Below are 15,147 nucleotides of genomic sequence, written 5' to 3' on the forward strand. Positions count from 1 at the left end.
TTTCCTGGTGACATACTAAGTGGGTAGTACTTGGGGAAATCCAAAACTATTAGTTTGGGGTTTGAACTCTGGACCGACGTTTTATGTAGAACCCTCCTGCTGCAGCCTGAAAACCATCCATGTGTTTTCATAGCTCTAGAATATAATAGAAACACTGCCACAATCTACATTTCAGTTGCTTTTCTTGAAATGTAGAGGATGAACAAAAAAGAAAAGATAGCTATAGGACTCAGAAAAAATACTCATAGTTGCCTTTTGTTAATTCAAATGATCCTACAATTATTAGCTGTATTTCTATCACATTAGGAAGCAATGTTTATGCTTCTTTCTATAGATTTTGCACATCGTGGAGGGAAAACACTGGGATGATGACTTTTTTTTTTTTTTTTTGAGACAGAGTCTCAGTCTGTTGTCTGGGCCGGAGTGCAGTGGCGCGATCTCTGCTCACTGCAACCTCTCCCTCCCAGGTTCAAGCAATTCCCTGCCTCGGCCTCCCGTGTAGCTGGGATTACAGGTTCCTGCCACCATGCCTGGCTAATTTTTGTAGTTTTAGAAGAGACGGGGTTTCACCATCTTGGCCAGGCTGACCTTGAACTCCTGACCTCATGATCCGCCCGCCTCAGCCTCCCAAAGTGCTGGAATTACAGGCACGAACCACCGCGCCCAGCCTGATGGCAATTTTAATACATAAACACTTACAAATAAGATGTATACAAGTATATTTAACCTAAAAGGCATATGCCATATTTGCTACAACAAATATCCATTACTATTATATTTTTAAAGTAGATATTATTATAGATATTTCTCTGATATTGCCAGATATTCTATGTTTAGGAATATAGTGACAATATTGTTTTGGCACATATAGGAAATTGTGGTATTGTCAATAAGTAAGGGTTTTTCTGGCGTTTCCCCTCCTATTTCCTGTATGTGCCTCCAACCCTCTCTCCTACTTCCTTATCACATGAAGAAGACAGAGAAAGACTACTATTGATATAAATTTCAGCAAGTTACTGCCCAAAGAGTAGAGCTTGAGGAAAATCAGCTTTTATCAAGAAAAAGTATACCAAAGGGGACTTTGAGGCCCTTAAAGGTTTTTGTAGTTGATTTTACATCATTTAAATTTGACTCTAAATATATTGAGTTTCCTTTTCCTTGTTAGAAGGAATAATTACAGGCATTCTTATGCTTCTCAACCACAGTTGGGATCATTTTCAGCTCAAAACTGGAACAAAGACCAGAAGAATTTTTTGTGGCAACTGAGAAAAAAAAAATGCAAGAAAGGGAGAAAAAGGTTCATAGTAAGGGTTGTATATTTAGAGGCTCTCAAGAAGGCGACAGCTGGACCTAGAGGGAAGACAAATTAAAAGTAGGGGTCCTGCCTGAAAGAAAGGAAAAGAGCCAAGGAAGAGATGTGTGCCAGTCCATTCTCTGCATGGGCAACTAGGTTGCTAGACATAATGACCTGGCAGGGGAAAATAATCTCCAGGAGGTAAGAGGAGTAGAGACTTTGCTACCAGCCTTTGCTGTATATGGAATGTTTGTGTTTTGAGGGCTGTGTATTTGTGTATGATGCAGTATTATTATTAAAATAGATATTGAAACTTACAAGAAACCTAGTCATGGATGTGCAATAATTAAAATGATTATAGAAGTTAAGGCACGCTGATTACAGGAACATATTTGTTATAGATTTTCCCTTTCTATCTCAAAGACAGATTTCCAATTTTTATGCTATCCCACACCAAGAGAACCTTGACTCACCATGTATTTAGTGAATTTCACATTCTTTTTCTCTGGAGGGATGACGATGGAGTGCATTTCTCTTTCTCATCCAGTGTCAATCCACTGTATGACCGTGACATGAGAATGTGGCCTCATCTTACCACTTCCAGCAGGGTTGGCTAATTTAAACAGACGGGTTTGGGGTTAAGTCTCCATACCCTGCCTGATACCACAGTCTGGGAGGACAGGAAATGAACAAAGCCCTGAGCTTTCAGCTGAAAACACTCAGTTCCCCAAATTGCAGGTCAGATACCTACTAATGGAAGATGACCAACTGGGCTTCTGTGATCAAAAGACTACACAGGAAAATAACTATCTTCAAAGTTATCAAAGCCCAACCAGATGTTCAGCTTCAGATAAGACAACTACATCTTACACTCAGAAGCGAGCACTTTACCCACCGGCTAATGCTAATGCCTTTCACCCTAAAAGCAGCTGGGCTGGATATCCAGTACGTTGCTTAGGGGCATCAGATGACCCCACGCTACTCACTACACTCTAGAGTTGGTCAATCAGTGCTTACAACCTGCCTGCATTTCTTTTTCTTTTTCTTGTAAACTGTGTCTCACTTTGTTGCCCAGACTGCAGTGCAGTGACACAATCTTGGCTCACTGAAACCTCTGTCTCCTGGGTTCAAGCGATTCTCCTGTCTCAGCCTCCTGAGTAGCTAGGATTACAGGCGCATGTGCCACCACGCCCAGCTAATTTTGTATTTTTAGTAGAGATGGGGCTTTGCCATGTTGGCCAGGCTGATTTCGAACTCCTGATCTCAGATAATCTGCCTGCCTCGGCCTCCCAAAGTGCTGGGATTACAGGTGTGAGCCACCTCGCCTGGCCCTGCCTGCATTTCTTGTGCCACCCAAGGCATCACGAGCTGATAAGACATTAAAGTGACATCTTGAGAGACTGCTTTCCCAAATGGGAACCGACCCTGGCTTCACGTGAGAGAATTCAGAACTAAGGATTTAGAGCATTAATCATATGTTATCTGAAGGGAACCAACTCTAGCCCCACATGCTACTCATTTTAAGGATCTGATGCTATAAAACTACACATGTATCCGCCATCTTACCCTCATTTCAGCCATCAGTTAGAGAAGCAGCATTTCTGTCTTTAGGGGCTTAATCTGATGTCAGTAATAACCAGAACTTCCTCTGCAATGCTCCCTTTGCTGAGGCCAGAGCTCCTCACATGAGGCCTCTAGATCCCTGAGAGTCCGTGAATGGGTTTTAGAGGGTCCTTATATCCCCTAGGACTGTGCAGCAAATGTTCATGTCCCTGTATGAGAAAATCTTCGGCTCTCATCACCTTGTCAAACGAATCTGTGACCAAAAATAGTGATTAAGAAACATTGCTCCAAAGCATAAGCCAATCAGTCCATGAAAAACCCACTTAGGTGGGGAATAGAATAGTCAGCGCGTGCTTGTAGAAAGAGGTCTGATTTCAAGGCCCGGCGCGGTGGCTCACGCTTGTAATCCCAGCACTTTGGGAGGCCGAGGCGGGCGGATCACGAGGTCAGGAGATCGAGACCACGGTGAAACCCCGTCTCTACTAAAAATACAAAAAAAAAATTAGCCGGGCGTGGTGGCGGGCGCCTGTAGTCCCAGCTGCTCGGAGAGGCCGAGGCGGGAGAATGGCGTGAACCCGGGAGGCGGAGCTTGCAGTGAGCCGAGATCGCGCCACTGCACTCCAGCATGGGCGACAGAGCAAGACTCCGTCTCAAAAAAAAAAAAAAAAGAAAGAAAGAGGTCTGATTTCAGGCGTTAGACCCTTGCACATCCAACAGACCCTGTGAGTTGCGCCTCCAATGTTAAGATGGGTTGTTAACTTATCCTTGGTTTACCACATCATGTCTCAAGAGATTAGAGGCCCTGATGATGGGGAATGTGATTAAAGTAAAAGAATCATCTCCACGGTAAGAACAGCACGAGACATTGAAGGCTATTTGAAAGCTATTACAATCACTAAACTTCCAAAGCCGGGTGAAGCAGATAATCTCAGAACCATGGCTACTGCGATGTCATTCACTTTCATATGTTTATTTTGTGATATAATGTTGTTGTGGCATAAGTCTAATTGTTATTACTATTTTGAGTGCTGAGTTCTGTATATAAAATACTACATTTCATCAAAAAATATACTTTCTTTTCTTCTTTAACATAATGTTATCATACAGTAAGGTCCAGAGTGTTTTCTGTCGATAGCACTCCCATATTCTACCACGGGTTTAATAACCACCTCTCGATGGCCTGAAATAGAATGTTTATGGGTCCTAGCCTCTCCCCATGACCATCTTTCTCTGTGCTCATAGTTCCCCTAGTCACAGCTACTTTTAATTGATTCAAATGCTGGACAAAATTGTTTAACTGTGGAAGAGAATTTTGTGCCACAAACTATATTCCTTTAAGGAATATCATAAGTATAGCTTCCTGGTTTTTGCTGTTTGTTTCTATAACAAATAAATAACTTGTCCCTCTGGGCTTTCTCTCTTTTCATTCCCCTTTTACATTTTAAGTCCTTCAATTCTGAGCCTTTAAGTAACAGCTTCACCCTCAACACACACACACACTCTCACACACACACACACACACACACTCACAGATATACCTTCCCTGGACAAAACCAAACTATTGCCTTTATTCCACTAGTGTTTCTCAAAGTGTAATCTGCAGCCAATTCACATCGGAGTCTTCATAGGGTGGGAGGATTTGTTAAGAATGCATATTCCTGCCAACCTCCAGACCAACTGTATCAGAATGCATGGAGATGGAACCTGGATACTGAATTAGTTAACTCTTCCCCCACTCATCCAGGTGATTCTTAAACACACTAAAACTTGAGAACTGGCCGGGCGCGGTGGCTCACGCCTGTAATCCCAGCACTTTGGGAGGCCGAGGCGGGCGGATCACGAGGTCAGGAGATCGAGACCATCCTGGCTAACACGGTGAAACTCCGTCTCAACTAAAAATACCAAAAAATTAGCCAGGCGTGGTGGCGGGCACCTGTATTCCCAGCTACTCCGGAGGCTGAGGCAGGAGAATGGTGTGAACCCGGGAAGCAGAGCTTGCAGTGAGCTGAGATCATGCCACTGCACTCCAGCCTGGGCAACAGAGCGAGACTCCATCTCAAAAAAATAAAAAATAACACTAAAAATAAATAAACAAACTTGAGAACCATTGCTCTACAAAAATCATTTCCTTTCTGGTTTCAGCCCCTATTTTTTTGGGTCAAAATGGAGTTATTTTCTTATCCATCTTGTTCACCTCTGAGATCAGCGTCTTCTTGTCTCTTCCTAAGAAACCTTCTCTCCCCTGTCTCTCTGGCCTTTGATGGTAGCTTTTCTCTGGGCTATTTCTCAGTCCTTGCAGTCTACTTTAGCAGGTCCTCAGGACACAGTTACTTACTTCTTCCTCCTCCTTAAGCTGCTCTAAAGAAACCCCTTTAGCATCCACAGCTCACACTGCCTAGCTCCAGACTCCCTTTACAATACCCTGCCCAGGGATTCACAGTAACATCTACTGGTTAAAGGTAAAGCCCCATGTGGTTCACAAAACTCATGGCCTTCCTCCTAAATGTTAAAACTACTCAAGATCATTTATTAACAGGTGTTCTCCAAATTTCTTAAATGCACACACACCACGACTACAATCAACGAAATAAAAACAAATTCTACTATTTCACCATTCTAACATACCAAATGCTGTCATTTTTTTACGGCTCACATTTAATTCTTATTCATAACAAAATCAGAATGTAATTAAAATTTTTAATTCTGATTTTCTAACCTAACATCATATCAAATATATTTTCATAACCATCATAACTATGATTTTTAATGACTTTAAAACAACCCATGGGCTGTGCGCAGTGATGTGCCTGTAATCCTAGCACTTTGGGAGGCCAAGGCAGGAGGATTACTTGATCCCAGGAGATGGAGACCAGCCTGGGCAACAAAGTGAGACCCCATCTCTACAAAAAAAAAAGTTAGCCAAGTGTGGTGGCACATGCCTGTGGTCCCAGCTACTTGGGAGGCTAAGGCAGGAGGATCAAATGAGCACAGGAGGTCAAGGCTGCAGTGAGCTGTGATTACATCACTGCACTCCAGCCTGGGTGACAAAACAAGACACTGTCTTAAAAAAAAAAAATTCATGGAGTTAATGTTGCCAGAACTCCTATTGCTTAGTGTTTAGGTTATTTTCAGATTTTGCTGCTATAAATGATACTACGGTGAATATGTTCATGCATATTATTTCTTTTTTCTTTGAATTATTTATTCAAAATAAATTTCCAGGGGTGGAATGAATGGATCAAAGTACACGAACACTTTAGTGGCTCTTGGTACATATCGTCAAATTGCCATATTTGTATTTTACACAGTTCCTCAGTAGTATGCTAGTAAATGTCTAACAACATGCTTGCCCCCCGCCCCGAAAAAAAAAAGGTGGGGAGCCTGATTTATTGTGTTTGCTGATTTTCACAGTGTACTTTTACCATAGCCAATTTCAAGCCACCAACATGACATCGCTGAATGCAAAATTGAAAAGAGATGCTCAGATAGCACAATATTATATAGCATTTCCATCACACAGATAAAGAGAAGTCAATAACTTCACTGACTTGGAAAATTTCTGAAACCATTAACAATCAGCACTTGCGAGCAAGCCTGTTCTAGAACACCACCGTAAACATCTCCCTTGATATTTCGCAAGAGCACATCTTTTTTTTTTTTTATTGAAATCATTGAAAATTCACCCTGTTCCCATCTGTGTGACAATGAGCATGCTTTTAGGTCCATAGATGATGCAAATAATGAATAAAACCTAATGCAAAAAAAAAAAAGGATAGAGTGAACATCTAACGCCTGTCTGGGTTGAATAATTCTGTCTACCCACCCTCAAGCATTCATTTTACGGTGCTTTTTTCCATGAGGTCATGTATACAAATGATTCAATCATTTATTTACTTAACGAGGCACTGAATGGATGACTATATGTAGTTCTCAGGCAAATGTGATGAGAACCGTATCTTCTGTTTCTTAACCACTCTCTTCCTTGGGTTCCTTTTCTACGAAATGGGGAAGAGGTCACTGTGACTTCAGTTTTACAAGAAACTGAGCGAAGAGATAAGAAAGGTTCAACTTATGCTGTAAGAAGCACGTGAACATTCAGTAATGCTCTGGAAATTTCTTCCAAAAGCAATTCATTAGTATTCTATTTTACCAGAAAAGAATGTGATTTGGCACTTTCGTTTGAAAGCAACATCCCCTCTTTAGGCTGCCCCGGAATAATATATAGCTTCTACATGTATACAACACTTTGGTTTTTAAATTAGTGGCACCCTATGTTTGCATGTTAAAATGTAGGTATTACTGAGCTAAACATCCTCACATCCTTGACCCAGTCACCCCACTCCCAATAACTCATCCCAAGGAATAAACTCAAAACAAAGGAAAATACTTTCTGTGTGAAGATATTAATCACAATAGAGAGTAGATCACTTTGCCTCATTTCAGCACTTATTCAACTTATGGCTTCTGGGGCCCTGGTAGAAGAGTTCTACATTCTTCGTTCCTAAATCCCCACCTGTAAAACGACCACTTTCCAAGTTGTTTTGGGGCTTGTATTTTTTAATTACACAGATTCCTGGACCTCATGTGAGGGCTGGGGTATGAGACATGGAATTTCAATTTCTTAAAAGCTCCCTAAGTGGTTTTGCTGTCCAGCCAGCTTTAGAAACCACTATTCCACACTGAGACACCAGACACATGATCACGGTCTCTGAACAACTGTCCACATCCGGGGAATAGTATGACAACTTCTCGTGCAAGTCGTCAAAAGGTTGTTCAGGGCATTCAAGCAGTTGCTAGAGTCAAATGGCTAAAGAGCCACAGAGGAGCCCTAAGTTTCTGGTACCCTTCCACCCCCCTGGGGTCATCCTTTCCATCTCTGACACACTCCTTGCTCTCACTGCCCACCCCAGCCCCCTACACTGTCATGCTACCTCCCAGCCTCCACCTGTGCACCCCATCCTGACTTGTGCCCATCCCTTTTCATACACAAAGCTCCAGAGTCTCCTCCCTTGAGGACACCGGTGGGACTCTAGAAGGAACACTATCACGGTTTCACTCAAGTCATCTGCACACATAATTAGGAATCCCCTGCACAATTAACACGCCGGGTAGATTTGCATTTTTTTAAAGGAGGCTTTTAATCCAAAAAAAATTTATAACCTAGAGAGTGGAATGGGGAAGCAGGATGCTTTTTAATCTTGGCTTTCACCCAGATCCAAGCATCCCAAACCCAAATAAGCACTCACTGCCGCAATGATCCCCACTCCTAAGTAGAAATGGAATTTTAACTGTGCCTTGCTAGCACTAAAATTAACACATTGTAAGATAAAATAATTTAAACTGGGCAAGGAAGAAAGGTCATGTTCTCGGCCTCTATGAAAAGCACCTCTAGAATTCCACCCCAAGCATTCAGAGAGCGACATCCACCAAGGAGGCCCACAAGTAATGCAGCGGATACTCAGAGGACCTCTTTCATAAGCTAGAGAAACTGTTACCAAATGGCTTCAAATAGCAGTTTCCAAGCTTGTTTTCCTTCCTTCATATGTATTCTCACTAGAAAAACACCCAACCCCTATGCCTTGTCCATATTTTGTGCTCAAAAAAACATTAATTCCCAGCCTCCTCCTGTCACCCCACTTTCCCTGAAAAGGAATGTTGGGATTAGGAGAGTTAGCTCTGCAGGCTTCTTGCTCTTAAGCCAGGGCTCATAACACCTTCATTTGTGGCAATAGCCAAGTCCTAAATAAGAATCATAAGAGTTGCATCTATTGAGAGATTTTTTTTAATCAGGCACTAGACTACATGCTTTACATATTTTTTGTCTCATTTGATCTCTACAACCACCCTCTGAGGTAGGTATTTTCAGTTATTATTACTGTTATTAGAGCTATTTTGGGATTTTTTTTTTTTAATCTGAGCATTGAAAAGTAACTTCCGTGAGGTTCCCACAGCCCAGAAATGATAGAATGATAGAATGGGATTCGACGCAAAGCAATCTGGCTCAAAAGTTGAGTTCTTATTCACCGTGCTGTATGTTTGTTATTATATGGGTTCAGATATTTTATGGTCCAGAAAAAAAGTGTCTGAATTATTATGATCTACTGACTCTCTAACCAACGTCCGGAAAAAGAACAGAAGCATACCCGTGCCGTCTCATTTAGACATGCAAAGAAAGTAGCACATATTTCATGGGATTTGGGGACTGGCTTTTGAGGAATAGAGACTGGCTTATCATTCATAACCAACTCGTCCTCCCAAGAGGAAGGCCACTTTAATTCCTGGATAACTGAAGGGCTCCCTTAAAATGTAGAAACCAGAGGTGGAGGTCTTACTGGTATCCCGAGCCACACGAACCTTTCCTTGCATAAATGATGTCCTAAGGGAAGACAGTAGAGGGCAAATGGAGGTCCACAGCCAGGCGTAGGGATGCAGAAAGCAGCCCCAAGTGGGAAGAGGCCGCGCTCGACAAGCTCCCTCTCACGTGGAATTCTGCTAGTGCCGTGAGAGCCGAGGAGGTGCAGCCGCAGGGCAGAAGGAGACTGGTGACTATTGAATGGGGTCAGTTCTCCCCAGTGCCTGCAAGGTCCTCGCTTTCGTGTCCACACCCTAACTGTCTAATCTGATTTCCTGCAATGTGTAAAACAAACTGTCTTCTCCAGTGTCTCTTCAACTGGCCTTATCATCTCCAGGTCAGTCTCGCCTTTGTGCCTTTGCCCACAAGGTCCTCCCAGTCTAAAATCACCTTCTCCTTCTCCTTCTACTGACACTTCGCATCCTTCCAAAGCCCAGATCTTCCCGACAACTCCAGTTTGCCCCCAGGCCCCCTCCATGGAATTCGCAGAACTCTTCAAGCCTGTGCTGCCCCGCTCATCACTGAATTCTCATCTTGCATTGCTTCCTAAATTTTACTTCTTATCACGACTACCAGATTGTAGGGTCCTTCGAAGTAGAGATTTTTTAAATATTTATCTTATATCCTCCACAGCACCAGCTTAGAACCAGTAAGGGATCACCAACTACTTGATGCCTGCTTGAATACGTCAATGGCAACTTTCATTTAGTAAAGCGCCTAAAACCGGTGATTTCCCAAACTTTGTTTAGTTACAACTCAGGCTACTGACTGGTACCTTGTAGCATATCTCCAAATCAAACCATCTCAGAAGAAAAATTAAATTTAATTAAAAAATACATGTTATACATCATAGAGCACTTTTGGGAAATGGGCATTGACATTGGCAATAGGTGAAAAACACATGCTAGAAATTCCAGATTGAAATCTACGTCATTTAGACTTCGGTTCTGTTTCTTTTCTGAACTAGACAACTTTAAAATTCATATTTGCACAACTTAGAGAATCTTTAGATTTACTTCATCAAACCTTGGGTAGATTTAAACTACCCATACAGTTGAGCTCAGTCACAGTCACAAGCATATGCATTCTCTAGAATATCTGGAAAACCAAAAAGCCAACTATTGTAACTTTTCATGTTTCAAAAATCTTGTTAGGACTGTGGTGAGGGGCAGTGAATATCAAAGCAACACTCCCCCCGCCCCAACCCCCATCCCCCTATAAATTGGTTCTACACCTTACAGCAGGTAGATAGAGTCATTACGATGTTTGGCCTAGAGTAAAAGCTAAATAAAATTAGAAAAATTTCTTTTGACACCAAAGAAATACTTTTAAGGAAGCAAAATCCTCACCTGTTGCAGAATGCCGAAGAAATTTCTTGACAGTAAAATGACTGACTCCGGAAATCAAATTTGTTCAGCAAAAGGAGGTGAAAACAAAAGCGGCCCAAGCCTTTTCACTGTGATTGACTTCCTCCTAGGATCAACCTCTCCCTCGTTCCCGAGAATATTAACTGATTCACACTGGGAGAACTGAAAATACAACAGTTGTGCTGGCAGGGAGTCCACCCCAAGATGGTTGGGTTGAGTGTGTGTGAGGCAGCAGGAGCAATCCGAATGTGACAAAAGAGATTAGCAAGTTCCTGTGCCTAAGTCAATTTCCTGTAGCCGGCTTCTCCGCAGAGGGGGTTTCATTTGTGTGGGTTTAGGGGGGTGTGTGTGCACGTGCGTTTCTCTCCATTAGAATATGAAACTTCCCCAGATCAGAGGCAGAATAAGGCCTTTGCTGCACTGCTGGGTTTGCGTTTGATTTATCCCCCACCCCACTCCGAGACTGTGTTTCTCTCCCCCTTAGCCCCATTTTCCTCCAGCAAAGCCCTACATAAAACTGAAGAAAGGAAGACTGAAGAGTCCAAATGATTCCTCATGGAAGTAAAATTGCCAAAAAAAAAAAAAAAAGTCCATGCCACTGACCAATCTTGTTTAATTTGAGCTTAGGAAACAACACCTTAGAACCTTCCCCCCATCAGCTTGGGGAAAACAGGAGATGGATTGTCTGCTTTGCTTTGCTGCATTAAAAACTATCAAATAATATTTTGCAAAGAACAGACGCAGGCTTAGTGAGAGTTCAAGCAGCCCCCGCCGTGCGTTCACCCCTGTATGGCCGAGCACCTGGGCTGGGAGGTACCTGGCGATGAGTTGTTTTTTCAGACTCCTCAGAGTTTCATTATTTGCCTAAAAACACAAGTTTACTTGTTTTGTCTTAATGGGCAATCCAGGTGTAGAGACCATCTGCAACTACTTAGGTTATGGCTAAACGCCTAACCCAACAAATTGAACTTTTGTGATGTGGTCACAACCCCCTGTGCCCCAAATCCCTGAATAACTGTTGATGCTACTGCTCACGGTGATAGCTTGGTCAAAATACCTGCCAATTGTAAGGATAAAGTCAACTCCATGCCTTTTATTTTATCAGTGCATCGGCCCCACACTCAAAGATTTGAGTTTAATTGAGCTGGGTTGGGACTGGACATCAATATTATTTTAAACCCCTCTGATTATTCTAATACTGCTGCCATTCTAATGGATGAGAAGGAGGAAAGAACATTCCATGTAGAGGCAAATAGTACATGCAAAGGCCCTGAGGTGGGAAAGAGGTTGGCATGTTCAAAGAAGTGAAAGCAGATGACTGTGCTCGCAGCATAGTTGTAGAGGGAATCAATGGTACAGGGTGAGCATTCTTATCAATAGACACCCAATTACCAAGTTCACAAGACTTTCAAATGAACCCAAGTGTCAATTTGTTAATGCACAGTAAGAACTCAATCTGCCAGCTGAGATCCTCGAGCCTCCTGAAGAGCACATTATCTCCTAGAAAATCCTCTGTGGGAGGCCAGGTGCAGTGGTGGTGGCTCACACCTGTAATGCCAGCACTTTGGGAGGCCGAGGTGGGAGCATTGCTTGAACCTAGGAGTTCGAGACCAGCCTGGGCAACATAGTGAGATCCCATCTCTACAAAAATTAGCTGGGCAACCACACCTGTAGTCCCAGCTACTCAGGAGTCTGAGGCAGGAGGATTGCTTGAACCCATGAGGCTGAAGTTGCAGTGAGCTGTGATTCACCACCATACTCCAGCCTGGGGACACAGCAAGACCCTGTCTCAAAAAAGAGAGAGAGAGAGGGACAGACAGAAGGAGGGAAAGGAAGGAAAAGGAAGGGGAGGGGAGGGAAGGAAGGAAGGAAGGAAGGAAGGAAGGAAGGAAGGAAGGAAGGAAGGAAGGAAGGAAGGAAGGAAGGAAGGAAGGAAGGAAGGAAGGAAGGAAGGAAGGAAGGAAAGAAAGAAAGAAAGGAAAGAAAGAAAGGAAAGAAAGGAAAAAAAGGGAAAATCCTCTGTGGAAAGCCAGATCACCATGGTGATGTTATCAGCTGAGCAGAACCTAAGCTTGTGGATATTTTCTTTATTTACTTCTGGTTTTGTTCATCAAAGGATTTAGAGCATCTTGCAAAAATACTTACACCTTAGCAAAATGAAACAATTAAAAACAAGAAATTTTAAAATGAGGCCAAGAGAAGTGAAGACAAAAATGACACTAAAACTGGGCATGAAGTTAATTACAGAGAATGTATGCCACGTGATTCTATGCTCTTCAGCAACTGGTATGAAGCAGGAAATACCACCACACAGAAAACTCTTAGCCCACGGGAGGAGCATAAACACATAGCTCAGAATCATGAGGTCTTCCTGGCTCCCCAGTGCGGAGATTAAAGAGAAGCTTTGCCCCCTGGATTCCTATAGAGAAGACAACACGGCTGAAGTGAAACACCATGTTTAGACTCCACTCAGCCAGCCACAAGTCTGTGAGGTGGTTCCTTACACTATTCCTCCATGTATGCTGATTGCCTCTCACCGAAGAGTTTACTGAAAGCAACTCCAGGGTGTGCGGCAGGGAGAGTGCAGCAGGAGATTAATAAGAGTGTGCCACCCCACAACACCACTTTGATGTTCCAGTTTTATCCAGAGATGAAAAATGACTTCATGGGCCAGGCGCAGTGGCTCACGCCTATAATCCCCACACTTTGGGAGGCTGAGGCAGGCGAATTGTTTGAGCCCAGGGTCCAAGACCAGCCTGAGCCACATAGCGAGACCCAGTCTCTAAAATAATAATAATAATAACAATAATAATAGGCCGAGTGCTGTGGCTCACGCCTATAATCCCAAAACTTTGGGAGGCCGAGGAGGGCGGATCACTTGAGGTCAGGAGTTCGAGACCAGCCTGACCAACATGGTGAAACCCCGTCTCTACTAAAAATACAAAAATTAGCTGGGCACAGTAGCTCATGCCTGTAACCCCAGCTACTCGAGAGGCTGAGGCAGGATAATTGCTTGAACCCAGTAGGCAGAGGTTGTAGTGAGCCGAGATCATACCACTGCACTCCAGCCTGGGCAACAGAGTGAGACTTCAGCCTAAATAATAATAATAATAAAGAAAAATGACTTCGGATATGCTTCAGAAAATTCAGGATAAGAAGTTTGTCTCGTCCAAGTTTCTAAAAGATTTAAAGAGGCAAAGAGTTCAAAACTGGTTGCCCCTCCAACAAGAGATCCAGTGTCCTTTAAGGGGGACACTGTCTCCCCTTCAGAAAGCAGAGGAGTCAGACAAGGACAGCTGCCTGTGTGGACAGACCCCCTCCATCTCCTAAGTAGAAGGGGAGATGAGGCTCTGCCCTTTGGGAAACAAAGCAAGAAATGCCACCAGCATGATTTATAACGAGCTCCAGGCCTCAGGCCTTGTACCATTTTCTGCACGAAAGTGGAGACGTACTCCAGAGTCAGGATGGACTGGGTGTGTCCCACCCCATCCTGGAAGGGACTAGGAAGGGCACTGTCACACCTGACTACCTGTCCCTTTCACCCCCTGGCTGACCACCCTTCTGCTTCTGAAGAACTGGTTTTCTGTGCCTGGAATTGCCAGTTTCAGACGATCTGGTAGAGTCCAGCATTGGGCTTCCTCCTGCTCCTGACTTACACATCTCTAATCTTCACACAGGTTAATCTCAGAGAGGATTTTCTTAGGGGGAGGGGACAGGGGGTCGCCATCTAATTTTCTTCCTTCCTTGAAAGTGTCTTTTTGGTGTTTCTCTCTTTCTCACTCTCTCTCTCCCCACTCCCCTCCTCCCCCACCCCGCCCCTCCGCTCCTCTCTCTCTCTCTCTCTCTCTCTCGCTCATTCTTTTAACAGACTTTTAACCGACAGGGGTAGTGGTGAGGGGAGGAAGCAAACGCTGAAAATACATGCAAACAGTTACAGACACACATGCACCCAAGCCCTAGGGCGTGTCCCTTCTGATGCTGTGTAGTCTGTCCTTGGGATGGGGTTGGGGGAAATCCTGGGGACTTCAGAGTGGCAGGAGGAAGGAAACGATGGGTCCACAGTTCCCAACTGGGAATCGGAGCCCCCCTCTGAGCCATCTTCCAGGAAGCCATCTGTAGCCACCACCCACCTCCACTGCAAGCCCAGTGAGTGCCCTCCCAAGGGCTCCATAGCATGTCGTATTAACACGGCCGGAGCACTCACCAAATGGCCCTGCAGTGTTCACTTCAGAGGTCCCAGGGCTCAGGGTCCAGCCTTGCCCACTCAGAAATCCAAGGTACTGAACAACCACTTTCTGAACAATAGATTGATTCTCCCATCTCACAGCCTCACAGCTGCCCTTTATGGTAAACACTTTAAACCCTATTTTAACAGCCAAGGAAACAGAGACTTCAACTGGTTAAATGATTTGCATAAGACCCTATGGCCTATGAAAACCAGAACCAAGATTCACCCCATTCATCTGTCCTGGCTGTCACTCCCGCTGCCTCCCCACAGAGAGAATTGAACCACTGTGGGCAAGGAGGAGCAGCCAGCGCCCCAAGGCCCAAGGCCCATTTTCCTGGCCCTA

The 15,147-nt window shown here is 43.8% G+C and overlaps 1 protein-coding gene across 2 annotated transcripts in view; it reads right to left on the reverse strand.

Annotated features, from left to right (window-relative positions):
• RHOH (ras homolog family member H) overlaps positions 1-14,903 on the reverse strand; it is a 51,969-nt gene extending 37,066 nt beyond the window's left edge. The window contains exon 1 of one of the 2 annotated variants that reach the window (XM_032135730.2): positions 14,781-14,903. The gene's annotated coding sequence lies outside the window, so the exon portion shown is untranslated. Of the gene's footprint in view, positions 1-10,558; positions 10,829-14,780 lie in introns of those variants that run through there. The other variant, XM_032135729.2, reaches the window with a different exon arrangement.
• Positions 14,904-15,147: the final 244 nt, after the last annotated feature.

Source organism: Hylobates moloch, unplaced genomic scaffold (assembly GCF_009828535.3).
Source record: "Hylobates moloch isolate HMO894 unplaced genomic scaffold, HMol_V3 SCAFFOLD_17, whole genome shotgun sequence".
Taxonomy (NCBI): domain Eukaryota; kingdom Metazoa; phylum Chordata; class Mammalia; order Primates; family Hylobatidae; genus Hylobates; species Hylobates moloch.